The sequence below is a fragment of the Lagopus leucura genome, unplaced genomic scaffold (genome assembly GCF_019238085.1).
Source record: "Lagopus leucura isolate 7727_CA_CO unplaced genomic scaffold, USGS_WTPT01 Super-Scaffold_100157, whole genome shotgun sequence".
Lineage (NCBI taxonomy): Eukaryota > Metazoa > Chordata > Aves > Galliformes > Phasianidae > Lagopus > Lagopus leucura.
The window spans coordinates 17,165,948-17,188,385 of record NW_024962334.1 but is presented as its reverse complement, the minus strand read 5'-3'; the positions used below and the strand labels follow the sequence as shown (position 1 = coordinate 17,188,385).

General features: G+C 38.6%; 1 long non-coding RNA gene across 2 annotated transcripts; it reads left to right on the top strand.

Moving 5' to 3' along the window:
- Positions 1-607: 607 nt before the first annotated feature.
- LOC122189714 lies at positions 608-18,854 on the top strand. Of its 2 annotated transcripts, none has more exons than XR_006181938.1 (3): positions 608-647; positions 14,726-14,800; positions 17,985-18,854. It is a non-coding gene; the product is annotated as an uncharacterized LOC122189714 (long non-coding RNA). The 2 variants fall into 2 exon arrangements; XR_006181939.1 differs by lacking the exon at positions 17,985-18,854 and adding an exon at positions 17,123-17,156.
- Positions 18,855-22,438: the final 3,584 nt, after the last annotated feature.

Sequence of the window (22,438 nt, the reverse complement as noted above, 5' to 3'; positions counted from 1 at the left end):
ACAAAAGTAGATGGTCAGTTCTAAATGTTCTAAATCTGTGAGTTCTTAGTGCAGTCCTGCTTGGGGATTTTATGTGACATTTGCAGTTATCATAGAACTGGGAGCTGTGACTACAAATAGTGGTATTACTCCATATTAGGTACCCTGAATGGTAGTGTTTGTGCAGGCAATAGGAAGTTAGCTTGATACTTAATGTTTCCTTATTTCAATTTTAAAAAGTATGACGGGAGAATCTCTGACATTAGGTCAGTCTTCTTGCATTTACATGGCCAGAGGTTGGAAGTAACGTGGAGGTCAGCTGTGATAACATAGCAGTGATTAAATCTATTGGCAATGTGTTAGTTCTGTGATAAGACACTGATAATAAGGAGGGGGGGAGGCATGATGTGCAACCCACTTAGCCAGTCGTGGCTCATTCTTTGCTGTTGTATGGGAGCTGCTGAGTCACGGCCTGAACCTCTGATTGATCACCTGAGGTGAGCCATGAGTCAGCCAGAGGAGCACAGGTGAAGGCAATTCACTGTGCTGCTGGAAGGGGTGGAGCCAGGCTGCACCTCTCCTAGACCTATTTAAGAGCTGGCTACCAGAGGGGAAGGATCTTGTTTGGAGATTCCCTCTTCTGGTGTTTTTTGTGGGTGAGCATATGGGTAAGTTCTCCATTTATTCTCTCTTGTTATCTTAGTCTACTTTGCCTATCTTGTTCTTTTTTGGGATTATAACATCTTAACCTTCATTGATTATACAATTATACATCTTAATATCCTTTGATTATACAGCTGTCTTCCTACCAACTCTATTTCCTAAAGACTGAGGCAGATGGCTGTTGGCCCCTTGGCTCTGCAAAGTGAGGGGATGGAGAGACAAAAATTAGGCTCACTTCTCAACTGGTATGGCTTTTCTTTTGAGTGATAGACAGAATATCTCTGTGAGATGTAAGAATTTGGAAAAGAGTCTCAGCACAAAAGTAAGCAAAGTCGTTCTTCTGAAAAAAGTTGTACATGTCAAGAAATAGATCAGTAGTTTCATAACACCAGTGTGCAGCCATCTCCATCACAAGAAGAAATCTTCCTCAGTATATCCTGATTCTTGGCAAGATCTCAGTGATGAGGAAGCAATAAATGGGAAAGCGACCCTTATGCTTAGCCCTTGTTAAAAGCATTTATATTTTCCTAGCTCATATATATCCCTCATGGGAGAGATCATCTGTTGTACCACTTACTAGATTTTTATTTGTGCTGATATGGTGTTGTGTTTTCATTTAGTACCAGGGTATACATTGGCTAATTTATCTTTCTTATTTGGTCTCATGAAATTAAAGTGACTAGAAGTCACTAGATAGTTTTATGTGGGAGCTTGCGTACAGGGGAATGTTTTCTTCATGGTGATGTCAGTTACTTTACTTTGCAATGACCTAATTCCCTCAAGATTTATAGAATGATTCAGGAAGTACTGTTGATGAAGTATTTCAGTAAAAGTGCTTTCAGGCTTTTGCTAGAGATCATCAGGGGAGTTCTGAACTAAGGTATTGTGCTGTGATCTTAGCCAAGATCTTGTGGGCAGGTCAATAGTAATAGTGTGAAATGCCTAGGATTGGGAATGTTCAGTCTACTAATAATGTAGGAAACAGCAGAACTGGTAAGTATTTGTTTTTGAGTATTATGAATAATCACTTTTCCTGCTTACAGCTATTGTTGAGTTACTTTCACAAAGTGCAACTTGACATAAGTAGATATGTGAGTCAATAATCAAATTCCAATAAAAAAATAAAAAATTGATTTGTCATAGTAAAAATAGGGACTATTGGCAGTTGTATGGGAGCTGCTGAGTCACGGCCTGAACCTCTGATTGATCACCTGAGGTGAGCCATGAGTGAGCCAGAGGAGCACAGGTGAAGGCAATTCACTGTGCTGCCGGAAGGGGTGGAGCCAGGCTGCACCTCTCCTAGACCTATTTAAGAGCTGGCTACCAGGGGGGAAGGATCTCGTCTGGAGATCTGCTATGCTGGAGTTTTGTGAGTGAGCCTGGGACAGGGGTAAGCTTTCTATTTGCTCTCTTTTGTTATCATAGTCTGCTTTGCCTAACTCTTGTTTATTTCATAATTATAGCATCTTAATATTCACTGATATATAGTAGTCCAGTTGAAAGCTATCGTGACAGCACAAATTTTATACTTTACTTCACTAACCTTAGTCCTCGTAACAGTTAGCCTGGTTCCTTTTCCTACTGCCTCGCTACATTTGTCACACCTAATTTTAAAAAGTCACCACAGAAAAATGCCTTGCAAATCAAGAGCTAACCTGTACTTTAAATTTATGTCAAAGTGTTATCACAGAAACTACTAAAATGTGAATCAAATGCATTGCTTATAGGAATCTTCCAACTATGAAAAATCATATTTTTAATGCTACAACATCAAGGTGGTGTCTTCCTTTCACATGTGAGGCCTATGAAAAAAGATAGGGAGAAATGTGTAATCTTAATCACACTGACAAACCATTGCAGTTTAATTTCATTTTTCTTTATTTCACTTTTCCTCAGCTCCTAAGAAAATTAAAAGGTAATGCTATGTGCAAAAACTTCTTAAAATCTCTCTGACTGTTTTAATAGTCCAAGTCAGAGCTGCTTTATCTTTTATATTCAGAAGAAATACCTTTGACATTTTCAGTCCCTCACAGTGTCACGTGGACAACATCAAAGCATATTTTCCTGGACTTCTCTCAGTTCTCTTAGGAAGAACCTTCTCAACCTTCATTTGCATAGATCAGCATCGCATTTTGCAGTGTAGAAGTGTATGTGTATTTGTAGATGCTGCCACTGTTCTCAAAATTAATGACTGCATTGCTTCAAAGCTTTGCAATCATTCTGTTGCAGCACCTTTTCAAAAATGTGATTGCAGTTGTCCATGTAGTCTCTGAAAGCTTTGACAAACAACTTTCTGCCATGATGCACAGTAGTTGACAAATCATAAAGGCTGGACTACCTGTGGGCTTCCACAATTAAATAGGTATCTAAGAAATGGAGCAAGCAACAGGTATAGTACTAAATCTAAGCAGCCATCCACTTTGACTATTGAAAGATGTTGCAGAAACTGAACAATTTTATTTTTTTTAATTTTTTGTGACTGTTCCAATGCTGTCACAGCTGTTCATGCCAAAATTTGGTGTTGTTTGCCCATAACAAAGTACTTGAAGGCAGTCCACCCACTCATACTGCACTGATGCAGAATGTTTCTGGGCAGCATTGTGGGTTTAATTGCTGGCAGCGAATGCTCCAAAAAATAGAGTCCTTAGCAAATTCTGGAGTCACATGAATGAAAATTGGCAGTCTATTTGCATGACTGTGCCTGAGGTAGCAAATAATCTTTGACGATGTTATGACAGCGGGCTGAAAAAAAACTAAAGTACTCCTGAAGTCTACTTTGTAATTCAGATTTATTGTGGGACTAGGAGGTTGCCAGTGATATAGTGAGTGCAACAGTTTAGTTTGCTGTCAACAATACAAGAAAAGTTTTGAAAATTGTAATAAAAATATAAATGGTGCCTTTTGATTTTGTAATTCTGTCCTGAAGTTTTATGAGGAGTAGCTGAGGGAGCTGGTATTGTTTAGTCTGGAAAAGAGGATGCTCAGGGGAAATGTTATCACTCTCTACAACTGCCTGAAAGGAGATTGTAGCGAGGTGGAGAATTGGCCTCTTCTCCTGGGTAACAGTGACAGGACGAGAGGTAATGTCCTTAAGTCGCACCATGGGAGGTCCAGGTTGGATATTTGGAAACGTTTCTTCTCAGGATAAAGTGATGAAGCATTGGAACAGGCTGCCCGGAGAGGTGGTGGAGTCACCATCCTTGGAGGCGTTCAAGAAACATGTAGATGTGTTGCTCTGGGACGTGGTTTAGTTTGCATGGTGGTGCTGTGCTGGTGGTTGGACAAGATGATCCTAGAGGTCTTTTCCGACCTTAATGATTCTATCATTATATTATTCATTCTTGAGATTTTCAAATTGGGTTAAGGACCATGTGTATACACAAGTAAGAGAACAGAAAGAGAAAACAATATGTCATAGAGAAAGTGGTATTTAGTGGAAGTGAGTTGAAGCATAACCATGTGACATCTACTATGCCAGTGAGATACTGTAATCTTTAAATTTATCCTTTTTTTTCCCCCCAGTTATTATAAAGGATTTCTGCGAACTAATTATTCTGCTATACAGCATTTCTTGTCTTTGCATATCTCTATTTGTGTGTTTTAAAAGTAAGCCATGTTCAAAATGTTAAATCCAGTCATCTATTGATGCTACTGAGAAAGGGAAAAAGAACAGTGCATTAGAGAAGAATACAAGAGACAAAGCTGCAAGAAACAAAAATGGATGCCTAGCAATGGAAAGTGAGAGACTGTGCTGAGGAGGTGAACACAGCCTCATTTGGAGTTGCTATTTTCAAGTTAGAAAATATGAACAGAGTTACAATAGTTAATGTGTGTCCAAGTATCTTCAGCAGGAAAAGTTACAGAAATAGGGACATTGTTACCAAAAAGGTACTGTAAAAGAACAGAAAAATCTGGAGAGGTATCTTCTCTTTATCCCTATTAAGATTTGGTAGAACATACATATTTGAGAGAATATGCAGTTTTTTTTAAAGGAAAAAAATTGATTACTTTCAGAAGCAGTGTGTGTTTAACACTGTCTTGAATCCTGTCCCTTGTTGTTAAAACTTGTATCAAAATTTATCCCAAAAAGAAATTATGCTACCTTTGTAGAACTTGATACTGAAATCGTCAGAGAGAGCATATGAGGATAAACACAAACCAGTGGGTTGATTCTGGAGGGCCTTTCTTATGCTCCCAATTACTAAATCCAACAGTGCAGTGAGAGATCATTTCCAGAGGCTAAAAGCAAGGGCTGGGGAAGAGAACTGTAAGAGAAGACAAGACAATTTCTTTTCTGGAGACCTTCATTTAATCACATTATGAAATAATTTAGTATGAAAACATGGTTTCACACCTCCTATTGCACTACTCATTTGAGCTTGAATAGAGTTAAAGCAATTTGATGGCTGCCAAAAAGAGAGAAAATATGACCATATACTGGAACAACTTCAGTGCTCTTATCCAGACAACACTGTGAAGGCAAATAAAGTGAACATCTGTTTAACTTAAAAAAAAATTCTCACAAACTCGCACCATGTGCATGCATATACATAAGTAAACTTTAACTCATCTCACTGAAGTGAATTCACAAGGTATTTTAACCCTAATTCATTTATAAATTTTAATTTTTAAAATTAATTGCAACATTCAGAAAAGCATATGTAGATTTCCTTCATTTGAATATTTGAAGGTGTGCAGAAGGAAAACATGGGTGAGAAGCACATTCATTGTCTTGTATTTTTGAAAACTCCTTGGACATCTACAATTTATGCAAAATACTTTATTTCACAGTGTGTGTATATATATATATATATGCTATATATATATATATATACACATAGTGTATATATATATGGAGTGCTTTTCATATAACCCTGAGTAAAACAACATGTAAAACTCTGAAAAAAAGATTATAGACTTCTGTGCTCTTTTACTTATTATTAAATTGGGTAAGGGTGATTTTAAAAGTAGATTTGTCATTCACCAGAAAGGCATTTTTATGGTTGCACACGAGAGGTTTGATATTTTTTAGGAAATTCTACTATTGTGTTGTTTGCATGTCACTTTTAACACAGCAATTCAGGTATCTTTGTTTAGAAAGTAGTGTCTGTATTAACGTGCCCAAATTATTTTTAACATTCACAAATCTGAGAGCACTAGCTGATCTCAGCATGGATATAAGCACTTGTTATTTAGATCTCTCTCTTTCAACTCCAGTAGTTAACGACAGCTCACAGCTTCTTACCTGCTCCAGTCTTGAATAAATAAAACTATTTTTTTTCTGGAATGCTTTTAAATAGCTAACATTTGTATAAGCTCAAAATAAACCATATAATTTAGCATCAAGGAGAAAATAGCGGAGAGTTAAAATAGGACTTCAAATATCTTGGAAACAAATGATTGTTCAAACCTTGATAGATGGATGGGTGTCATTGACTCATATTTCTCTCATTATTGAGATAAATACTGAATCATTATCTTCCTGAGGTGCATTATTTATTTGTAGACATATTTGATATTTCATTTTTGGGGCTAAATTATGTCACTGTGATATGAACTTCGGTTTTTTTTTTTTTTTCCAAACTAATACTAAAAAGGGATCTAGTTGCTTTGCTCCCTGTGCTTTTTAAAAGTTAGCCTGAATCAAGACAGGGCAGGTTAAAGAATAATTGGAGTTACGTAAATGTTCAAACTGTGAGAATATGATGAAGTTTTTAGTTAGGCTAATGGTTCATAACATTTATAGTCAATGTTTACAACTTTTTCTATCCCACTTTTGCATATGCAACATTTTCTCTCCTCTCTAAACACAGCCGCTGCAGTTGCAGACAATGGGGAATGAGGGAGCGGTAGAACTGGCCCATATGGTTTATGGGCCAGGTTTCTCCTTGTTGGCTGCTGGGCATGCTTTATTACTGTCTGGAGGAGGAAAGCAGCCACAAATGCTTTAACGATGAGCAGAGACAATGCCTTCCTGTTTTCAGCCTATGAACCTACAAGATCTAGTTAATGGTTTCAAAGCAAAAGAGGCAAGATTCAGATTGGATGAGAGGAAGAAATTTTTTACAATAAGGATGGTGAGGCACTAGAACAGATTGCCCAGAGGTGTGGTGGATGTCCCCTCCCTGGAGATGTCCATGCTGAATTTGAACAGGGCTCAGAGCCATGCAGTCTAGTTGTAGGTGTTCCTGTTCATTGCAGGGGAGTTGGACTAGATGACCTTTAAAGATCCCTTCCAACTCAAAGGATTCTGTGATTCTATGATTCTAAGATACTTTCTTATTAAGAGCTGAGAATAAGAGAAGCATCAGCGGCTACACCTACAGAAATAATTGTCCTAATGACCACAGGGGTTGTGAGAGGTAATATATGTCTTTCTGTTAGAAATAGGTTTGACATTGTTCCATATTGCTATCAAACAACAGAAAATAGTCTAGAGGGAAAGTGAAAAAATACTCTCGAAGGTATTACCAAAGTTTTCTTCAAACTGAGAGGGAATTTCAAGTTAGATTTCAGCAGAGTCTGTCCTAAGGTCATTTCTATTTAATATTGTAATTAAGCACTTGAATAGCAGAAAGGAGAATGTGATTACAGAATTTATGGGTAAGAACAAGCTGGTAGAGAGGGCAAGTACTGTGAAGGACATGACCTGTCTTTACAAATTGAAATCATGGTCCACAATCAGCACGATAAATCCAGTGTAATAAAGCTGGGGAAACAACATTATGAAGCAGAAATCACATACACAAAAGCAGAATGAAGAATGACCACCTGTCAGTTATGCAGCAGAAGGAATCCAGAGCTACTTCTGGATAGAAAGAGAAATATAGACCAATAATGCAATAGTGTCATAAAAGAGTGAAATAATGTTTTGGGAAAATATTCGCAGGAAGGTCATGGTTGAGGTAACAAAGCAAATTATTCTGGTATACTCAATGCTGGTGAGACCTCAGTGGGATTACTGTGTCTGGTTTTTGCATCATGTTCTAAAGACAGGCTGTAAACATTGCGGAGGAAATAACTCTGCAAAGGAGGGGGATTCAGTCTGTGTGGTTTCACAAGGCCTCATCTAACCCTACACATCTGTGAATTAATCTATGAAGACATTATCTTTTGTATGCTAAATGTACTTTACATATTGTACTTCTATGATTTCCCCTTTTGTGATTATCAAAGCAAATTTGTCCATTGCAACAGTTTGAAATGTGAAATCCTGACTTAGCTGAAATCTTTTATTTTATTAAAATCGTGTCTTAATGCTCATTTCACTGAGACCAGGACTTGGTCTGAAATATTTAAATAAAACTTCTACTTCTCAGTTTAGTTTTATATAATGTATTTTTAATCAGAAATCTATAATAAACATTGGTTGTGCATAAAAGTAATTATTTTTATCAGAATGAATGGATATTTTGGTCTAGATGAGTAAAAGTAGGGTTTGAATTTAGCAACCTCTGTGTTTAGCCTTCACTATGTTTGTCTGTTTGCCCTTGCCAAGCCTTCATGCCCTGTATTTCATTTCCTGTGAAACAATTATTCCTTGATACTTCTCGAGGATTAAATCTTATTTGAATGGATTTGAATAAGAATTATGCTAAAATACTTTTTCTACTTTTTCTACGACCACTTTTTTTACTATTTCAAATCAATTGGTCCTATTAGAAGGTGAAGGAAGACTTGGTGTGCACTCAGCTGTTACAGTTCCCGGATTTATAGTTTGGAGATCTAAGTGGCTGCATAAATGGGCTAATAGGTATCTGTGGAAGGGGAATTGGAGGGTCCTGCACCTGAGGAGGAACAACTCAGGCACTGGGATATGCTGGGCTGCCTGGCTGGAAAGCAGCTCAGCAGGAAAGGACTGGGGTCCTGGTGGGCACCCAGTTGAATATGAACCTGAAATCATAGAATCATGGCATCATCAAGGTTGGAAAAGACCTCTAAGATCACCTAGTCCAACCATCCACCTGCCACCAATATTGCCCATTAAACCATGTCCCAAAGTACTACATCTACCCTTAAACAGCCCCAGGGACTGTGACTCCACTACATTCCTGGGCAGCCTGTTCTGATTGTGTTCTTGTTGCTAAGAAAACTAGAGGTAGCCTGGTTTGCATTAGGCACAGTGTTGTCAGCGGTTTGAGGAAGGCTTTTCCGTGTCTCCGTACAGTTTTGTACTTAGAATTTCAAAGATAACCAATTCTTCAGGGCTTAGAACTGTTTACCATATTTTTTTTTTCCAGACTGATGGTTGTCACTGGCATTTTAGTTTTTCCTTTTGCCCTACCTGAAGTTACCATTGTGCACAAGGCTGCATATAATGTCAGTATGTGCAGACTAAACTTCAGGCTAAAATATCTCCAATTCAGTTTCCTTCAGCATTTCTTACACATGCTTCCTTTTGAATCCCTCACAGGGATTACTTAGTAAAGCTTGGATGTTAAAAACTTTGCTCCAAGCAGAATTTAAGCACCTGAAAAGCAAACTGCAGGTGTAAAAATTCTGTTAAGTCTGCTGAATACCCAAAGAAGCTAGAATGCATGGAGCATTTAGGTCACAAACTATGAATTAGTCTTTTATCATTCTCACTAATGTCATTCTCGAGTTCTTCTCAGTCTGCTTGGGTACCTCCTTCAGAGAAACTTTCTTTTTTTAAAGACACATCCAAACACAATAAAAAGAGTGTTTACAGCAGATGTCAGCATCCCATTGCATTACAAGTGGGCAGTGTGACAAGTGGCCTGAGTAAATGTTTCTGCTGCTGCAACTGCTATTGCTTTTCAGAGCCCCAACTTACCAGTAAGCAAGGCAATCATATCCCTTGGCTGCTGTGCTGACCTATCATTTGTGTATGTATAGTTAATCACACTGTAAATCAAATCACTTCATCTACAAATAGAGAATGGTTTTTAATGTTTAAAATCTGGGATATGTGGCTTTTGTTAGTGTACTGTTTACAACCCACAGCTAGGTAGGTCCATGAGCTGAAGGGTTAGTCAACTGGCATGTCGAAAGTGAGGAAGCAATAGAGCAAAGCTAGTTTATGCGTGATGTAAGAAGTAAAATTTTACTATCTAGCATAATAAATATTTATTTTTCCATAGCTTATGGAGATATATTAGTGAAATGAACAGAATTTTTACGTTGAATGTGCTCTGCGCTTCTTCTGGTGAAAGTCCTCTTACTGCAGTATTTCTATTCTTCTCTTTTATGTATGCAATTTGCTGTGTTTCAAAACTCCTATTTATCACAGAATTGAATGCAAACTATAATAAAAAAATGTATCTATATTCATCCATTACTATGATACAATCTTATGCAAACTCTCTCTTCCTTCTCTGGGTCCACAGCTGAAAGACTGTGCTTTATTATTTATTCACCCTTAGTATCTGCTGTTCTTCCTATGAATCATGTTGACAATGAGCTAAATTCAAAATACATTTTGTCTTAACATGAGATTTTTTTTTTTTCTTTGGTCTCTTGGGCACAGATAGGGAGTATATAAGGAAACACAGATTTTAATTTGGTCATTTTTCTTTCTTTCTTTCTCCTGCTTAGTTTCTTAACTGGCCTATTGCAATCATGTTTGATTCACAGTTTTATTTCTTTGGTTTTGATCCACTCAGCTATTACCTGTTTCGACCTCTGTGCTGATCTTCACTTTCTTCTTTGTTCTTTTGGCCTTTCAATACCTTTTCACATTGACACTCGTGTTGCTTCCTTGTGCATCCCTTGATTCAGAGGAATGATGCACATCTTCTTTGTCTCACAAGTTCTAAAACAAATAGCTTCTCTTATCTGTTGGCACCAACACATGCACACTTTGCTTTAAAATAGATTCCAAAACAAAGCAAATGATAATTCACAAAACAAAATTTAAGCATAATGTATAATTACCCCCTGAACAATTATTATGACCTTATTCACCCATTGTTACAAAACCTGCCTCGAGCAATTTGTCTGATCTGTATTAAAATGGAAATTTAATTCTAATTACAGTAAAGATTTACTGCAATAACTAAAGATTAAAAATGCATGTGATGTTGAGTGAAAATAGATAATATTCTCCTAAATAGAACAACAGAATATTCATAATAATTAAAAATATATATAATATATATCCATGCTTATATTTTGCATACTATTTTCGTCACATGGGTTTTTATACTTCCTGACCATAGCATTTTTCAATTGCCAAGGCAAATTGCTTGCTCTTTCTTGCTCCACTTCTAAAATGTGAATGTCATTTACATTTGTCATGTTATAAGAATTAGAGCTACTAAATCAAGGATAAATTACTGTCCATTACCCTGATTACAACCTCATTTATATCAATATAATTCCATTGAAAATGATTAGTCCCAATATGTGTTAATTTCTCCTAAGTTCCCTAAAAACAAAACAAAACAAACAAGAAAAAAAACAACACTTCTTTAGGTCTTGGAAAACTCCCCTGATATTATTCATTAAGCTTTAGTGAGTGGTTTAGTGTAGAAGTGATTTCTTGTATTTCTGCTGATATCTGTTCGTTTACTTGCATTGTTGCAATATCAGGAAAGCACCAACACAAATCCATAGCCAAAGTATGGTCCATCCAAAGAAAAAAAAGATTGAACTCCTCATCAACCTCAAGTTCTAGGTATGACTGAAAAAGTATAACCATTTGAACTTATAGTGTTAGAGTTTCTACCTGTACCAGGTGTGACTATCTCTCAAAATATAAATAAAATAACCTCTGAAGACAGGCAAGATTCCAGTTTCATCACCGCTGTTTTGGTGAGCACTTCTGGTGTAACCATCTGCCTTTTATGTAGACATGTTTCATAGAATCAATATAGAATCATAGGATGGCCTGGGTTGAAAAGGACCTCAAAGATCATCCAGTTTAAACCCCCTGCCATGTGCGGGGTCGCCAACCACTAGACCAGGCTGCCTAGAGCCACATCCAGCCTGGCCTTGCCTACACAACCTCCTTGGGCAACCTGTTCCAGTGTGTCACCACCCCTCTGTGGAAAAACTTCCTTGTAATATCTAACCTAAACCTCCCCTGTCTTAGTTTTAACCCATTCCCCATTGTCCTATCACTGTCCACCCTTGCAAACAGTCATTCCCCCTCCTGTTTATATGCTCCTTTCAAATATTGGAAAGCCACAATGAGGTCTCCCCAGAGCCTTCTCCAAGCTAAACAAGGCCTTCTGTCATCTTCTCATAGGAGCGTTGTTCCAGCCCTCTGATCATCTTGGTGGTCCTCCTCTGGACCTGCTCCAAGAGCTCCACATCCTTCCTGTACTGGGGGTCCCAGGCCTGGACACAATACTCTAGATGGGCTTTGCAAGAGCAGGACAATTGCCTCCCTCTGCCTGCTGGCCACCCCTTTTTTAATGCAGCCCAGAACATAGTATTTAATTGGTTATTTTCTAGCAAATGCCAATAGTCTGTCTGAATTAATTCCAAGCAGTCCCCTAGTAGAATAGCATAAATCTGTAGGCTGTTGGCCTACCATATAAAATGAAATCGGACAATATAGCCAAACTGCAGCACATCTGAAAACATAATTGTTATTAATCTCCTGTCTTGGTAATTGCTTCAGTTAGTCATATGACAAATAGTCAGTCATTCACTATATTCCAGCTAACCTACTGCTGCCTTCTGCTTTGGCAATCAACCATTTATCTCTGCTTTGCCTAAGGAAATGTGATTTGTAAATTCTTGGTGTAACTAGATAACCCTGACCTTTGTCATCAGTTTCTGATACAGATACATCCTCAAAGAAACAAATTGAATTTTCTTTTTCTACTTCAGCATGATATTATAAAAGCTTTGTAATTCTTCAGTCTCTTCTATGTATTTATAATGCACATTTGCAAATGTTGTTTGAAGAATATTATTAATATTGCTAAGTTAAGCATGAAAAATGACACAAACTGCTGCTCAGTTTATAGTAGAGCAATCTTCTTTGGCCATTTTATGTCTGAGCATTATGATGCCATCTTTAACTGCACATTAACACCATTTCTTCACAGGGGCTGTGCTGTAGTCAGGAGAAATATGGGTGGTGCTTTTTATGTTGTTTTTTTTTTCTTTCACTTCTAAGGGTTTGAGATAGGGCCTTCTAAGTTACTGTCAGATGTCCATCAGTCTGTTGGCTTGCTTTTGAGTGTGTGTTGCCTAACTAAATATGAATACATTTTTCACAGAAGCCTAGGGGCTGTGTTACCCCAGGGTTGCAGATTGAACCCCTCCAGATGCTGACTGTAAAGGAAGAAATGATATTCCTAATGAGCCAAGGCTCCAGCCCTGTGTAGGGCTGATGTTATTGTAGATGCCGTACTGATGCACAAACTTACAGTGAGAAGGTGACTGGGAGCAGCTTTGGAAGCAATGTTGATCAGGGCAGCAGTGTGTAATTCTATGTCTTGAGACTCCTTTCTCTTCCTGTAGACTTCAGACAGATTTATGGTGCAGCTTTCTTTCTCTGCGGCAAAAATGAGCAAAGATTCTACAGAGAACAGGCTCAAATGCCATACTCATCCCAGGCATTAGGCATTGTGCAGGCTATGTGATCATTTAATTAGAGACTGCATAAATATGCTCAAGAGGAAATTCAGGCATCACAGTCTCAGTCCTGGCATTACAAAACTTAAATGCCAGAAAATAAAGCATTTTTTTTAAATGTTCTACTTTTTTTTCCATGTGTCATTGGCTGTTTTATCAGGCATGTTAGATTAAAAAAAAAATGGGATCACAGACATCTACAGGTCATCAGCAGAGCAGTAACTGCTATGTTAACTACCAACTCAGGATGACAAGCCAGCTTATATCAGCAGAGTGGCTGTCATCCTTTACATGGGCCATTTCTAGCTCTGTTTCGAAGACAATTGAAAATAGCAGAATAACAGCCAGACCTCGGCAGTTGTATCTCACCTTAAAATCTTTCAGATTTTCCTATTCAGGCTGTGCAGTGCCCTGCCTTGGGGGTGCAGGGTGACTAATGTTTTCTTCAGCTGTTGCGCATAGTCAGCATTCCAGATGCTTGTCTGAAATCCAGTGAGTCATTTGCAGCATCACCATCTTTGCTACTTACAAATCCACAAATCTATTTATGCTGTACACTGCAGTACAGCACATGCATAAATCAGTTACGTATATGTGTATATGCACAGGTACTACAAGTATCCAGGTGGCAGCAGCACGGAGCTCACATGGGTTAATTTTTCTTGCCAACAATTCTCTTTATAAGCTGGTCTGCTCCTGCTGCCGCGTTCTATACTTGGCTGCACCTGCTCAGATCCACATACCCAGTGCTGTGATGACAACTGTCGTCAGTGATTTTGTATCTCACAGGGACTCTTTGATCAAGAAAAGACTGTATTTATCGTTGGCAGCCAATGCTTACAGTAAGCATGTTTTAAAATCAAATTCTTGTTTAATGAAGGGGAACACTGTGTTTGTCTTTTGATATTCTGAACCTGGATTTATCACTGCTTAGAGTACATGACAAGCTTTGAAAAATGAAACTGCTATGGCTTTCCTTTCTGTGGTACTGATACTGGGACTGCAAATATTATGAAGTTATCCCTGGAGGAGTTAGAGTTCTTGTAGTAAAGGCAATACTTTTGAATCTTTAAAATTCTGCATGTATTCTCCATTTATTTGGAGGAGAGTATATGGTTCTAACTAAGCCACGCTCATAGTGATATATCTGAAATGAAATAATTTATCCAAGCATTTTTGAAGTCAGAAAAATTATAAAGAGAAAAAAGAACCTCAGAGAACCCTGCACTGATAAACCTTTAACTGAAAGTGGCATATCCAGAAAGTAAGTAAATAAGAACCAAAAGTGCAAGGAAAGGGGAATGTTAAGAAAATAGAAATGTTGGTGGCTCTGTCTTCCAGTTTAGAAGAAAATACATCACAGTGACTCAAGCCTGACACCAAAGAGATTTCCCTTAAAATTTGCAGTAAAAAAATAGCTGATAATGGTGGTCTCTGGACTTCCAAAGATCTGCTTTTTCCTTCTTTTTTTCCTTCCTTCTGCTGAAGTTTTTACAATAAAATTATACCAATAAGAGCTGTTCTTTTTCAGTCAGATGCTATTGACATGAGCATAGACCCATCTAGGGCTTCCTGGGATGACGATGCTACTCTTTTCCTAATGCAGGTAATCTCATATACTATCCTTTAATTTAGAAATGTATTAGTCTTCTCTTGAAATAATTTAGGTTTTTTTTTTTTTTTTAACATTACCATTACTCCCACTGAAAAATGTATCTGCTATCCGTTTACACTACTTTACAATTCTTATTAAAAAGTGTCTTTCAGGTTATGCCTCTTCCTCCAAAACATCATTTAATGCCTGAGTTTTGTGTAGCCATTTTCTCTCACAACCTTCCTTTTTGAAGACTAAACACTCAAGGACAGGCTCTGTTCTCTTTATTATCTGAGTAGCCATGTTTCTATTTGAATTAATCTTTCCTGAACAGTACAGAGTGTACGCTGTGTTTGAGATGAAAATTCAGCATTTAAAAAAAAACCATTAATATTCAGGTATCTTTGCTAGGAACACCTCCTTCTTGTATTCTGCACGATCCTTGCCTTTTTCACAGCTGTGCACATTTTGTCTCAGTTTCAGTAGCTGACAATTTTCTGACAGTCTTCTGTGACTGACTTAAGTGCTTTTTTTTCTTCTGATATTTCCAGCTCTCAGCATACCACAAAGCTTCCTCTTGTTACTCCCCAGTAGTGTTATGTAGCATTCACACTGCCTCATTTAATTCCAATTTATTAATCTATTCCTTAAGGACAACCATATTTTCCTAGAGTCCAGTCACTCTCAGGGTCAATGACCTAGAATGCTGTTACTGCCAGAAAGCAGAACCAGAATGCTGAATCTGATTTCAAAATAATCAGTTTGAGTCTATTTTTGAAATCAGAATAAGGCCCAAACCTCCTTCAGAAGGTCTTCCTGAATTTAACCACAAGTGAGCTTCTCGTTCTTAATGCTTCTACTTCAGGGCTCTGCTAAGAACTGGAAGCATTAACCAGAAGCCTGGTCAGTTTAGGAGCAGTTGGAACATCTTAGATACAAAGAGTATGATCACCCTCCAACCCATCCTTTTGCTGCTGGGGGACTTCAACCAGCAAAAGCTCTGTTTTGTACCCTGGTGCTCCCCTGTGCTGCTCTGCAGGTGCCAGCACGACCACTGCGTCTTGTGACTTTCTGTGCTTAGCTGAGATGAGCTCTATGTAATGTCTACCTGGAAGACACAGGCTGGCCATTGCTGTGAGTTCTTTTCTGCTAGCAGTGCTCTGCATAAAGCTTCTGGGCCCCGTCAGCCTGAAGCTGCCTGGCAGTCCCCACCTATTTCATCTTTCACCAGTATTGGCTGATTTCTCCACCTCTTTGTATGTGTACTCTTGAGATACGTGCACATACATACGAGCTCAGTACCCAGTGAACACAGGAGCAAGTTCACAAGGGGAGGAACATCCAGCTCCTGCTCCAGCTCCCCTGCATCTAGCAGATGGCATTCATTCCTGCAGTTATGTGCAGCATCACGTGTTCATTCCAGCTCCTCAGTTCTATCGACTCGTGTTGGCAGGGGAGGCTGGGATGCCTAAGCTCTGACAGCAAGGACACTTTGCTCATTCTTTAAATACAGTACACATTTTTCCCAATTCCCATCTTTAATATTTAAAATTAACCTTACCACGTCTTAGAAATTTCTTTTATAAGCATAAAGGTGCAATTATAATTTCAGCTTCATTTTTAAATGCTTACTTTTCATCTTCTACTTTGAAGGTGGATTATACATAAAGAAAAATGATTTAATAGAATTTTTTTCATTTGTGTCATTGTGGAAAACACAGGAGCCACTTTTTTATCCTCCTGAGAATTCTGACTGTAATCACATAATTAGGTGGTTATAAAAAAAAGAAAAGCTTCAAGATAGAAAGAGGTATACTTGGTTTTACGTACCTCCTCCAAGTAAGTTCTGGTCTGAAATTACGCAGGACACAGCAATGAAATATGGTAGAAATTATGTGAGTACTTGGGTTAGTCATTTGTATGTCAGTGCCATTAAACATTTAAGTGCTTCTTCATATCTACAGATATGGTATTAAATATTATAAAGCCTGTGAAAGTATTTTACATGGCCTTTTTGGTGCATTACATATGACAGGAAGGTGATAGTAAATCCTTGCTTTTCATGAAAAATAATTATGGGGACATGACATGTCCTAATATGTAAAAACAAATACAACAATACAACAACACAACAAAATGGATGTTCCCTGGTTATTTCTGTTCTAATAGTAAAACAGTGCTAAAGTTGGTAAACACTGACTGGTATTTTTGCTTCGACCAGCTCTTTTGGAGCACTCAAGCAACCAATAGAACACCTAACTTTAAAAGAGACATTTGTAAGTTTAATAAGCATTTTTGCTCATATAATTTTAGCTTTATTTTCTCTCCTCACAGGGGTGAAGATCTGTATGCCTTGGTTGTTATTGCCATATTTATTGACAAAAAAAAATCTCAAAACATGGTATAAAAACACACCAAGGGAGAAATTATAGTAATTGACACAACAGATGGATAGACAGTGTTGTAGTTACCTGCTGCCAAAGTCAATCCAAATAATATGGCTGTACAACACTATGAGCTGCAAGGGAGAGATGAAATAAGTTGATCTGTTAGTTGACCTAATGGAATCTCCTTTTCTGACTAAAGAAATGGAGGCACCCTTTATGTTAGGCTCTTCTGTCTAGCAGCAATTATTAGAAAACTTGTAAAACTTACTGAGTTTGAGATCTCTGCCCATCTCTGGCCAGCTGTTTCCATCTATGTAAGGGAGCTTGTAACTTAGATACGGGGTAGCTACAGAAACCTTGTTTCCTCAGGATAGCTGCTTAAAAAGGAAGGGTATTCACTGAAAATGAAATAGTTTAAGTCAAAGATTTTGTTTGAGTTTGAATATCTACATGCGGGGTTAGGCATGAATTGGGCACACGCTGCATCCTTAAAGCTTTCTGTGGCTGATGGACCTGGGCAGGATGACCTCCTGGGACAGACAATGGTAGCGGTCCTGGTCTTAAAGTGCTCTAACAGAAGGTATGAAATTTCACGCAGAGAACAAGTCAGTCTCCAACACCTCCTCAACAAGAACAGCTCTTCAGGGAACTGTGTGGTGAATGACATTCTTCCCAATCCAAATAACTCAACTGCCTATGTTTCCACTGAAAAACATAGTTTGCCTCTTTTCAATGCTCTTAACCATCTCAAGTTGTCCTGCTTTTCCGTGTATTATTTTATTTTTTTGCTTTACATCCATTGTCTTCAGTAGCGGATGTAGACGATTTCTATAATCCATCACAAAGTGGAATGGATCACGGCATGGCTCATCTTCCAGCTGAGGACCTGCGCTGCAACTTTCGTTAGCAAATGCAACTTGTCCAGCAGCGGGGCGTTGCAGTTTGGGCTCCGGACAGAAGAGGGGGCCCTTCGGATGGCCAGATGGAAAAGCTCAGCCAGATGTGGTCCAGCTGCGGCTCCAGAGTGCCTCCTGCCGCAGGGCCCTGTGCTGCCGACGCAGTATGGAGAGAGCTGGGGGCTCGCTGGGCAGAGGAATCTCGAGCACGGCGTGCTCAGAAGGAGATATGCGCTTAATATTTCTGCTCCACTCCGAAGGTGGCTGAGAGAGTACAGAAGCAATGCCGGATATTTGCTCCAGAGCCTCTGTGCTGTTTGAATCTGCACTTTGGAAGGTTGTGGCTTATTTGGTCAAGGTTGTATCTTGTAAACCACCTGAGGAACATGTTCCATGCAAGGTTGCCTGCATGCAAATGTGTTGTTTGACACAAACTGCTGGATTCCCTGACGTCTCTACTTCTACCTCGGGTAAATTTGTATCGGCTGCACTGAACAAGTAAAAATGCTTCCACACTGTAAAGCACTCCCATAACATTGATTCAAGATTGATCACTTGCATGAGGTAGTTCAGAGAGTAGTTACAGCTGTGCAAAACCTTTTATTCAGGGTTAGAATTTGACCTAGCGTGATAACCAGGCAATAAAATAGGAGTTGGCTGTCAAATTCAGGAGAAATAAGGCATCACCAGGGCTTAAAGATCTGCTTCACAACGTTTCTATCAAATAAGTCACATCTCCTGAGTGGATATTTCCACAATTTTTGACAAGGAAGAAAGAAAATATTGCCTTTGCCTAGATCTTATGAAGTGAAATAAAGCTGCAATGATTGCTAGCCAAGCACATCTAAACACAGAATTAATGCAAGCACACAGTGTGCAGAGATGTTTTTAAATCTTGATTTACAGTCTGTGTTTTGTAAATTAACAGAATCCTCACAACCCTCACATGATCTTCATCAGATAATTTTGTGTTTGAAACATGTGCCATATGTTTGAAACTGACCCTAATGCTTCTGAAGGAATAAGTGGTTGGTGTTTTCAGGATGCAGCCTGGAATCCAGTGCCGGCTGGTGAGTCATTAAATAAGGAGAATAGCATTTACAGGACGTAATACAATATATCAGTTTAGCAGAACTGAAATTTAACTTTCTCAAATGCCACTTCAGATAAACAGAACATAGTCTTTCTCCACTGGAACTGGACCAGGTGCAGAATAAGCTGCTATAATTATGCCTGCCCTACCATGAAGACCATTGCAAGTATTTTAATCTTTCTTAATTTTTACATTACATTATGAAAACTTCATTGAAAAATACATTTCAACTGTAAAACTGTTTGAAGTATGAAATTTAAAGTGTGTCTTGAATAAATGTTGCACATCTTCATTCTGATTTGGTGAAAACCATAAGTAGGAGATATCAGAATTTATAGTGTTGTGCTATTTTATTGTTACTGAATGTGATAGAAACACACTAGGATAGGGTCTAGAGGCCAAGTTTGCCCAAATGTATGAGGTCAACTCTGAGACTATTATAGGCTCTGGAAGAACAATTACAGAGGCTATAAAAGTATTCGATCCTTGGAAAAGAAGTACTGGCTTGTATAGGAGTAATAGGATAAAGCAAACACTGTCTTGTGGCTATAAATTCAGCTTCATAAGGATCAATTTCCTTTGCCCGTCCATGTACAGTTAACAACAAAAAGAATCAGAGAAGCGCGAAGTAATTTTTTCTTTCACATGTGACATAGAAAACAAAAAAGAACAAGAAAATGGGACGCTTGACTGCTTGTGTTCCTCATGTTTATTTTCTCCAAATACTCCAAATGCTCATGATTACTGTCTTCTACTATGGAAACTGATGAAGAAATCAGATACGTATTTGCTGCAGTTTCAGAAACATAATATAAATCTACTTGTTTAGTTTGTCTTGTTCAACAGAAATTACAAGGCGTCCTGACAGCAAAATAGACTAATAATCATAACAAATCTAATTCATCTCTGTTCTACTTTGAACTAGAATGAACTTTCTCTGCAAGACAAGGGAACAACTCACAGATCTGTTATTCTGGAAGAATTATAAGCAAAATCAATACACGTTGCTCATGACACACATCAGTGGGTTGTCATAACAGTGATTATGAGTTCTCCATCAGTAGACAGAGTGAATGCTCAGGCTACTCTGAAAGTTTTTGTTACTTGACAAAACAAAAGTCAGTTTTCTGGCCTACCTCATCCTATCTTTTTGTTTAAGTAAATGTAGAAAAAGCTTGCAATCAACATTATGGACCTTGCTGCTCACTTGCCATTTACTAATGCGGTGGTGTCAAGCTAATAGATTTTTCAGTGAATGGCCAGAAATAAAAGTAGCCTCTATTGAGTCTGTTTACTTTGGTCATGACTTCCTATTTATTGCTTTCAGCAGAGAAAGAAGCTCAGAAAACTAATGTCCAGTAACATATGACAATTCATATCTTTACAATTTCAGTATTTTTCCTGGGGAAAAGAGGAGACGTAGACACACAACAATCAGCACAGTATCCTCTAGCTAATGAAGGACTGAACACTACAATAAAGCTTTGAAAAGAAAGGTTGGAGGTATCTAAACTGAAAGGAAAATCTGGGAAAACTTTCACTTCAGATTTCCTTGAAAAAAAAACAAAAAACAGAGACATGATGCAGCAAAGCTGAGGGAGATTTTAAAAGCAGGAGGAAAATATTAGAATAGAAATACCAGTCTAATAGGATTTGAGAAAACCATCCAATGGAAATAGCAAAAATGAGAAAAGTTATCATGTTAGTTTTGAACTACCAAGGATCTGCAGTGTGCAAGAAATCTGTGAGAAAACAAAAAGCCATTATATGGGAGAATCATAGTTTACATTACGTCTCAGTAGTGTCTGAAGGAGAAATGAGCCATCCATTCCAGTGGATGATAAATAAGAAATTTTTATCACTCTATGTATTTATTACCTGAGCAACTTGGACACGTATTATCATGTCCACCTGTAACCGTATGCTTTGTATTACTCCTTCTGGTGCAGGATGCACCAAAGGAATAAGAGGATGAGCATCCAGCCAAGTCTGCAGAATCACCTGCATGAGCTAGAACCAGAGCTATGACATCCTCTATTCTGTGATCCTAAAGAATTTGTTAGGAGGAATTAGTTCTATGTCAGCTCATCAGGTTGTTTCTTAGTTACTTGGCTATTTATTTCCTGACTGTATAATTAGTGAATTCTAAGATGTCAGTTACTTCTTTACTGCTGTTCTTCTACACAGTGGGACTGTGCTTGCCTTTCTGGACAGGGGAATACATGGTACTGCAGTGCTGACTCTGCACATGAAGGATTTAGACCACTTAGAGCAAAGAAACAGTGTTCTTTGCTGTGTGTGCACAAGGAGTTTGCTTCAGTACTGGTACTGCCAGTGGCATGGGTAAGAACATAAGGCTGCCTACTTCTCTTAGTGTAGTCTCTTCCTACTTAGTGAATAAACTTCTTACATTTCTCCTTCTTTCTACTTGGGTAGACAACTTATAGTCACATCTAAAATCTAATAGATTAGCAGAACACAGGTGATGCTTTCAATCTGGCTTCCTACTGTATGTGTCATTCTTTAGCTTCAGTATCTTTTAGCCAATGTTTAAACAAAATTGGTAAGAGGGTAGATGAAAGGTGTCCAGCCCGTTGGCTTCTGTTGCACTGAATGAAGAGGAATTGTCTCAGGCCAAATATACATAGGTTGCTCTGAAAGTAATGCCTCGTATTTATTTCCATGGAAACTACAAAAGATAGAAAGTGCCCAGCAACACTTTTTGATAGCACAAATTCTCGGCTGCAAAACACTATTTTTCAGCATAGTCACCATCATTAGCTATGCATTTTCGTCAGTGATGAACAAGAGCCCACATTCCATGCTCATCTGCACCTGTAGAAGTGACCCACCATTGTCACTGTTGAAGGACACCAACCACCAACTCACTGTGCTGACATCCAGTGTTTGGTCTCCATAAACAATCAGCAAGAGTTGATACAAGCTGCAGCCCCAGCATGTCCACAGCCACGGAGCAGTTCTGATGGCAGAGACCAGGCGGGGCAGAGTCTGGTGATCTCCAGGCACATCTGAAGGGATGAAGCCTTCAAGTTGGCATGCCAAATCAGCAAGGCAGGGATGGGATCAGCAAAGCATACAACCAGGAACCGGCATATCTGCGAGGTGACTCGGGCAAGGACTGATAGCAAGGGCCTGGGCCTGGGGGAAGATAGCACAGTTTGTGGCTCTTTGTCGCGCTTTGCTCTTCAAAGCAGCCTGATCCCAATTCCACCGTATCAAAGTGACCTCTAGGAGCAGCAGCCAGAACAAAGGG